Source organism: Phasianus colchicus, chromosome 3 (assembly GCF_987193195.1).
Source record: "Phasianus colchicus chromosome 3, bPhaCol1.hap1.1, whole genome shotgun sequence".
Classification (NCBI taxonomy): domain Eukaryota; kingdom Metazoa; phylum Chordata; class Aves; order Galliformes; family Phasianidae; genus Phasianus; species Phasianus colchicus.
The window spans coordinates 15,244,255-15,253,574 of record NC_143438.1 but is presented as its reverse complement, the minus strand read 5'-3'; positions in this window follow the sequence as shown (position 1 = coordinate 15,253,574).

Genomic DNA, 9,320 nt, shown 5'->3' with positions numbered 1-9,320 from the left:
AGAAGCCACTGGGCGCTCTTCTGTGCTGAAGGCCTGTTCCTGGGGCTGGGTGCTGTGAGCACATGTGCACTCCATTCTGCTGCCTTGCTGCTGTATCCAGGTCAGCTCTTGGGAGGGAATATTCAGAGGAGGATGAATAAAAATCCAGACTAGGGGTTTCAAAGACAAACAAGTAAGTTAAATCATTTTTTGTTGGGGCCGAGACCCTGTTCAGAAAACACTGTAAATTGAACGAGAGAAGCCACAAACAGTGTTTAAACAGCATCACAGGCAGCAAACTCTTCATATTCCATTAGCAAAGCGGGGCTGAGCCTGTTTTTTTTTACTGGAGATAAAACTGAAGTGCTTTGGGAATTATGGTGTTTATTCCATAGGTCTTGACTCTGTAGTACTGGCTGTGTTCCCTTAAGGTCTGTTTGACCCACTACATGTTTTTAGTCCTTCAAGAAGCAGAATGATTCTTGTCTTCTGGCTGAGATATAAAACAGGAGTCCTGCCTATCTGTAATCCATCAGAGATTTTGTAGTGCTGGTTGCAAAAGTAGGAGCGTCTTAAGGCTTTGATTGTTCTAGAAATAACACCACTTTGCTCAGGTGCACATCATAGTTCAGTCAATTTAAATCGAGTAATTGTCATCCTCTCCAGCCTCCTTCTAAAGCCTGGTTCACGTGGGTTATTTTATATTTTATACCTTCTTCCTCCATGGTGTACAAGGGTGTAACAATAACGAGTGGTTTTGTGCCCATGGTGTTTCTGTAAGGTACAAGTTGCTATAATACTCTTTTTATAGCTGGAGTTGAGGAGCCCAGAAACATGTGAATAACCTTAAGTCAACTAGGAGGTATGGCAGCATATTTATGTCCCTGTCTTCCAAGTGAACAAAACAGTCTTGAAATTAGCATACTAACATGTCCCAGGAAAGTGACACAGTTCTTATGAAGAAGGAATTGCGAGAAATATGGTCCAAAGTTCTAACAGTTAACAAATCAGAGTTTTCAAATGCTATGCAATGTTTGCAAAAGATTAAAACAAAGCAAGTTAGATTTATGATTGAAGTGTTCCAACCTATCTCTTTTTCCTCAATGGAAAAAAAAATGAAGAAAAGCTGCTGAAGAGAAAAGCAAAACAGGGACCTTTTATGGGAGAAAAAAAAAAGTACATTGCATTTTTTTCTTCGTGCTTTCCCCTCTGTAGTCTTAGTCTGTTCTTCACTTTGGAATATACCTGATTAGTGCAAGAGTGGCCAGTTTCCACGTACCAAAACTTTGGACAACACTGTTTAGCCAAGTAAAGTTAGAGAGAGTTGGGAAGCGTTCATGTGGCTGGTGACAACAGCTTCTTACATGTCTGACTGCTTTGCTGTCTGATGGGATTGGACAGGGACATCCTCAGCAGCCTTTGCTGGCTCACCTCCTCCCACTACATGGGTTTGGATTATGCAGTAGCCCCCAAATTAGCGTACCCATGCTGTGAGTCACCTGGTGAGATCCCAGCCTGTGTGTAGCAGAGTCTCAGAGCAGGGTATCTCAGGGCTTAAAATTTGAGCTACCCCTTGCTGTGGCATACACCTCCGAGCAGTCTATGGGCTAACGTAAAACTGTTCCTGCTGTTCTATTCCTCTTTGTTCCATTCCTTTTATCAGTGCTACTTTTTAGTTTCTCTCAGCTTTATTTTTGATTCTGCAGTTTTCAATCCCCTGAATTAGATTTTGTTTCAGTGGCTGGAAGTGGAGGAAGCACTCGAAGCAAGGCTGGTTTCTTATTTTTGAAAATGCTTGAAAGTCTGCCAGTAAGCTGTCAGGTTAGTGATGGCTTGTGACATATCAAAGCAGACAAGTGAGGGTTCATAATAATTCAAGATCTGTTAAAAACAGAAATGTGGTTAGCAGTGAGAGCTTTTTAAAGAGAAAATAATTATTGTGGGTGTTCAGAGTCGTAAGTATATTTCAACCATTGCTGTGTAGAAGGTCTATCATTTTAGCTGCATGTATATCATTTGGATTTTGCCACTCTCACTTGGATTTTCAGTGTTTTCATCCCTGTTCATCTATCTCATTCCTTGCCCTGGTGCCTGGAGGGAACACTGCTCTTACATGTCTGTACAAGGGAATCCAGGTTTCCATGCCACCTGTGTATGCACAGCCTTTCTTCAACCATTTATCGCATTGTTCAGTAGTACCATTTTCTGCCTCTGCAGCCTTTTGTCATTCTACACAAAGGAGAGGTTGCATTTTCTCCTGGATCAGTGGCATGAGAAGTAGCAAGAAACTTCTTGGCCAAGAGCCTAAAAAAAATCATGTAGTTTCCATTGAGTGAAGAGGGTCTGACCTTCAAAATTTCTCACAGCACGCTAAGAGGTTTTGAGCAAAGATGTCCAGAGGAAATGAGAATTCTACCTTTCAAAATGGATATGAAATGAGAAAGCTAAAGAAAAAGACAATTTTTCCTCTTACTCTGTGTAAAGGGCCTCTATGCTGAAGACATCACCAGCTGAATGCATATAAGAAGTTGCCAGCGATCATTAAGCCCAATTAATCTTATTCTTGCACACATGATAACAGCTGTGGATTATTTAAACAAAGCAATGGTGGGCAAGCAGGAGAGGGAAATTGAAGAAAAGAGGTTCTGCTGTAAACACTCGTACCACCATCACCCAAACTACACTGTAATATAGAAACTGGGTCAGAGACACCCTTCCCCCTCCAGGCTGTCAAAGTTATTTGAGCCTCTATTGAAACCATCACAATAGAAGAGTTTGGCTCATGCATTCACTGAGCAAAACTGATTTGTGTTTCTTGGTTCAGAAAAAGCTGCTGGGTAATTTTCCATGCAAGTACAATGCAGCAGTTCAGCTGATCCCTGAAAGCTGATTTCTTGGTGATTTGCCTTTCATTTAATAAGGCTCTTCAGCTTTTATTTAGCCTTTCTAAATTCACATGGTGAATCTTTGTTTAGAAGCCTTAAACCTCTCTTGCCTGTTTCAAGTTTAGGAACTGCACTGGTAGCCTTCATTCAAAGTTCAGAAGATTGCTGTAAGTCTATTGAGATGCCTCTTGCCCAGTTTTCTTACTGGCAATATAAGTCTAAGTTAATTGGTTTATTTGCTTGTAGGATAATTGAATTAAAATGCATTGTTTGGGAAGTATGGCTTGATTAGATACAAACACAGCTCTTTTGGACTCTTCTCACTCCCCTTTTTAATCCTGTATTTAAGTCTTTCATCCTTGTTTACAGCTGTCCTATTAGTGGTCTCAGCCTTCTGGTGCACTCCGTCTGCTCTGGTTTTTGTGTGTTTTGTTTTTTTGGCTTCTTTCAGGGAGTCTCAGTGGCTTCCTCTTGTCCTGAGAAAAAAAACTAGCCTACTCTTTATGCCCATGATGACAGGCTACAGAGGTTGCCAGCAAGCACAGGGCCTGGGAGTTACACTATCAAAGTGGCATTCGTTGGCGGTGCTCATAAGCCCTTATTCCAAAGGTGTCACAAATGAAGTGAAACAGGGTAAACTAGGTGAAATAAAGCTCCAGTGTTAGAACCTGCTTTCCAATGCTCAGTTAATACATTCTCTAATTTCACTTCCCCTCCCTGCTGCCCTAAGTGTGCACTTTCACTGAACAAGCACATGCACTGTCACTCTTCTTTCTCCTTACATGAAATGTCATTTGTTTCTTGAAAATCACCTCACTCAATGGACAGTGTTGCCAGGAGGTGTCTGTGGGGTCTACTCAGACATGCAGCCAAGAAGGCTGTTTAGGCTGTGACTAAGTAACTGCCTTGTGTTGTATTGTGGAGTGATGTGCTGTGGTGTGTTCAGGAGGTGTCTTTGACTGTTGAGCAGAAGAAGGAACAGCTTTTCCTTGAGTACACTTTCCAGATGAGAAGCTGGTCGTTATGATACAGCACTGAAAACTTTTCTATCCATTCATTTCCAGCTGCTTCTCAATCTTTAGTGTATTGTATATGGTAACAAAAAAAGAGTGGGAAAAAGTGCCCTAGACTGTATGCTTGTTTCAACAGTGAATGTCTTGAACTAGCTTTCTCCAGCAAGTACACTTATTGGAATGGCCAATGTTCATATGCCTTCATTGCAACCTCACTATCAAGAAGAAAAACAGAAATTCTTGCCATTCCACCCAGCTGCCCAAATGAATAAACTAAAGAAGTGATTTGGGAAGAATCTCAAGCAAGGGAGCCATTTGCACTCTGAGGTTTGACAGCAGAATGCCTTCTGTTATTATCAAGGCTTATCACTCTCTCTGGCAAATGCTCTATCTATAATAATCAAGTCTGTGCATATGACATAGTTCTCTGACAGGTCAATATTTCTCAATAATTTAGTAGCATCGCACACTCACAAAAATAGAGTTATAATTAGCTCTCATCCCCAAAGTTGGAAGAGCTTTTCAGTTTGTTGGAGGCTGCTGGCCAATTCTCTTATCTAATTGGATGAAGTTCCTACTTTCTCCCATTTGTATGATGTCTGCTTTTACACAAACTCATTAAGTGCAGCTGTACTTGAAGCTGTACTTGAAGTTTATAACAACAGCCCCAGTGAAGCCTAGACAGAAGTTTAATAGGAGATCTGTTCTCTCTTTTTCATCTGGTCTCAGACCATTCAGATGGTTGATGTATACCCAAATATCTTTCCCTAGCACCTAATTCTGCCCCATCCAGCTTTTAATTATGAATTATCTTAACAATTAGAAACCAGACAAATTATGTTAGATCCCTCTGTCTGTTTTGAAACTTGACAATTTACTTACTTGCTTGAAGGAAAATATATTTTAAAGAGATGTTTTTTTTCCCCGAGGCATATAGAAGTGGGTTTTTTTCCTTTTATTTTAAAGCTGGTGTTAAGGGGCAATCAAATAATTGCTACATCATTTATTAAATCTTCGGCAGCATTGAGCTGGCTATACAAGTAGAAATCAACACCAAAGTTATTGTAATATTAAGCTTTTGCATTTAGACCTTTTTTTTTGCAAAACATTTTCTTTTTTTTTTTTGCTTTTGTCAGGATGACTGCATTTTTGTCAGGTTCCCATGTGTAACTATGGTTTTTGAATTTCTGCTTAGTAGAATATATATGGTAATAGAGAAACTTTGTTTTCCAGAACTTGATTTTTTTCTTACTTTGTGGCCTTTAATACAAGCTTACTTTAATACTCTTACTTTACTGCAATACAGGTATAGCAGTTTTAATAGTTTTAGAACTTCCATAGATTTATACTTTTTCTTGCACTGGAGTGCTATTCCAAAGTTTTCTGAGGAGCTTCCAGCTGTGTAATATCCTTCCCCTACCACGTTCCATAAGAGAAAAGGAAAAGAAGCACAACAAGACAACAAGACTCCCTCCTAAGCAAAATTCAACAGAGAGAGAAAATTCTGTCTGGTGGTGCCTCACCTCCTTGTATCTGTATTCCCTTCAGGTTGTAGTGCTCTCCCAGGTCAGAAGGTTAGCAAAGGCTTGACCTGTATGAGCTTCACGACTCCCTTAGCTCTTTCCATGATCTAAAATTGCAAACGTCTTGCAAAATCAAAGCCCAGAAGGAGCAGGGAGGAAAAAGGAAGGAGGAAACCCCTCACCTGCATGACTGAGTCCTGCTTGAACTCATGCTGTAGTTGTCTCTTGGATCATGTAATCATCAAAAGATAGTGGAGCTAAACATCTTGTTTCTTTCAGAGTATGAAAAATGAACAGTGTTGTAACCAAGTCCATGGTCATTGCCATCAATAGACCTTTATGGCAATGTGGATGTATTCAGATTCATTATCATTCTTCTCACTGGTGACACCAGTAGCTGATTTAATTGATTGCTTTAATATAAAACAACCTCAGCATGATTCACAGTTTTGACTGGTGTCTATACTAGAAAAATGAAATTCGCCAACATCTCTTTTTTCATGTAGTTGGTTTTGTCTGTAGACTATTATGTGCTCAGACCATTTTTAGACAAATATAAGATACAGGCATCCTTATTTAGTGTCCTGTCCCTTTTGTAATTTTCATATGGGGCCGCTACCTCAAGCGTCAATAAGGTAAGCTTCCCTCAGATTCATAAGCAAGAGCATTTAGGCCTCTTCTAACAAGTAGAGGACATTTTTATAATTGACCTCTAGCACACTGTTGTCTTTGAAATATGCGGGCTTATTTTTCTAGGAAATACTTTATGCATTAAAGGGACTATTATAACACCAGAACATTTGTTTTGCTAGATACAGTCATCATGGGCACATCATGAAAATGACAGCAGTAGCTGCTCTGTGCTGTCTAATTTTGTAATGTTTTGACAGAAATTAGGATGTGAATGTATGTTTGTGCTACCAGTCATTGGTGAATCATAGCACTTAATTGGAAAGGTCAACAAGATCAACAGATGTGGTCTTTGGGAAATGAAAATGTCTTCTTTCATTTGTGATTTTGAGCTTGTTTGTACACTGCTTTTGTTGGAAGTAGGCTCAGCTGACGGAGATTAAGGAAAAAGTACTGAGTTATTTTCCCAGCACTTGAGTGAGTGGTGATGGTTGTTGGAGGATGTGTTGACAGAAGAGAAGTGGGTTTTAATTTTGTTTTTGAAGTGGGTGGGGGTTGGCAAATGGATGCTTAAGACATATTAATGAAGTTATGTTGACAACTGTAAAGTGTGAAGTCTGTCATGTATCTCCTTGCAATGAATGTGTCTTTATGAGCAAGCTGCATTACAGACATCTGTGCAATTGTCAGCTGTAAGTAAAGGAAAGGATGATTCGGCAGTGGACACACAGTTGCAAATGAAGGACAGGTATTTATTTGTGTGGGTGTGTATACTTCTGTTTGCCAAAAGTGACATATTTTCGACTGTCTGTTCTTCCCAAGTAGTTAGTAAGTGGAAAAAAATGAGTTGAGCCAGGAATGTTATTTTTTTTTTTCTTCCCAATTTCTCTGTAGCAGAGAATTTGAACATTTTAGGGCAAATGGATCATGCCTTTCATAGTCACTTTCTGAAGAGGAATGAAGATGTGAGCTCCAGAAAGAGTTGGGAAAGCTTCAGGTAAAGTATCACTAGTCAAGTGTGCAAAATAAGCGAAGAAAGTTTTGCTTAGACCTGACCACATCTGTGTTTGCACGAGTTGTGCTCACTTGCAGTGCATGTAGCAGCTGTGTGTTATGTTCCATTTTTCTAGTACCTTTGTGACTGGGTCTTGGTGTGGTTCTCAAAGGGGCTTTACACATACTGTAAAGGGACAGCTGTGTTTTTGCCAGAGTAAGGGAGGAGCAGGACTTGGGATTGTTCCCTGACTCTTTCCAACTGTTTCCTGACTTTTTCCAGCTACAAAGCTCTCCCCCATGGTCAACTTAAGCTTAAGAAAAGCAAAAATATTTGAAGAAAGACCTTTGTCTTTCTTAGGTAGCTGAATAACCTTGTGTAACAAACAGTTAAATCTGTTCTGCTGCTATCAGTGGTTCCATTTCAAGTGCATGCAGTAGGTCTTAACCCAGGTAATGCTGATGCAGTAGATCATGGTGGGAATAGTTCTTGAGTTAGATGCATGCTTTGAGAAGTGTGTGATGTGACGAGGAGCCTGGATCTACCTGAACCCCTAAGACTGTGTCATCTCTTTATGGAGGTAGTTGTATCTTTTTTTTTCCCCCCTATGTATGCTTCTTGAGCATCTTGAGAATCTCTGGGTTTGCCTTACTTTCCCCCTCCATCTTGGTGGAGAATAAGGATGCAGACACAAAGTAACAAGGCTGAAATCTAGTTCCACACCTGGAAGCTGTGCCTGGGATGTAACTGGAAGCAGTGCTGCCTCAGTTAAAGATTGGGGTTTTTTTTGTCCCTAATGCAAATACTGGGAGAATGTAAAAGAGTGCTGATGTAGGTGGTCAGCAGCTGGCATGAAGGGTTTATTAGATACCTCATCTGTGGGGAGGAGGAACCAAGAGAAGCTAAAGTTCAGCCCCTTTGTCTAAAATGCATCTATTTCTTTCTTGTGCTCACATTTTTTTTGTGTGTCAAATATACCAGCTTCTTGTAAAGCTGTGGGTTGGAGGAGTCTGTGCATTCTGCTAGCACTAAATGAATTACCTAATGAGAAGAATGTTTGCAAAGCCTGGAGAGAAGTAACAGCTGCTTTTTCAAGTGCAAAAAATCCCTCTAACATTTCAAATCCATAGCAAGAACAGGGATTTTTTTTAAGACCTGGATGAAAGGAAATCAGTAATGTGTAGGGGGTGCTGAGTGGACCAGACACCTCACCTGCTTTATTCCTAGGTGCAGAGGGAATTCAGAGTTAGACGCCAGATGGAAGGCAAGCTCAGAACCACATGATCTACAAGCCTGTTTCCTTCAGCAACATTAATTTACAGTCTCATGAGAGAACACCTTGGTTTTCTGCCAGTTTTGGCTTCAAGCAGAGTTGTGAGAGGACAGAACAGAGCAGTCAGCAGTCCCTTTCAGGCCACACCGTCTGCACACTGAAGCAGACGGCACAGGCTGTTAACAGGGCTCTGCTGAAAGAATTACAGAAAGCGTCTGTGCCCCTAGTCCCTGGTGAAAAGCGTCCAAGTACATTAATTATGATGTGGTATCCTGGCTTCTCCTCTGCCTGCCGGGCATTTTACAGGGTGCTGGCATCTTTATGCTACAAAAGCTTGCTTGCAAAAACTATTGCTTTAGGTTATTTGATGTGTTTTGCATTGCTGGTTCCTGCTCTTGAGTCCTTTGTTGTTGAGTGGATGTGGAGCAGGTCGAGGAGAGACTTGTAAGTCACTCTGATTTGCCTTTAATAGCGCTATGGGATCGCATCACTTGGGATCACAGTCTTGTGATGCAGCTTGGCCTTTTGGAGTGATACTGTCTTGAGGGAAATGAGTAGAAATACACTGTAAAGTTTATTTCCAAAATGCCTTATCATGTGTTAGGGCATCTTGTGTTATCCTTTGGTTTACTTTCCAATTTCACACACCTTTCCAAACTACACAGGAATTATTATTATTATTATTATTATTATTATTATTATTATCTTTTTATTTCTTCTTCTTTTTATTTGTCAGTTCATATGCGTAGGACATGCAGCTCTGTGCATGCAGATTTCTTATTGCATTTTGGTAGCACAGTAAATCTAAGTTGAGGGTTCATGGTACTTGACCAAAAAAAGCAGGTTTTAGAGATATATGAAGTATTCGCATGGCATGCATGAGTATAAATGCACTGCAGAACCTGTGTAGGTCCTGTGTAGCCCCTGCTGGCTCAAGTTGACCAAATTATTTTTTGAAGGAAAAGTTAATTTTCTGCTGTAGAGTTTTATGATAAATGGGAAACAGCCTGTTTATGTCATTCT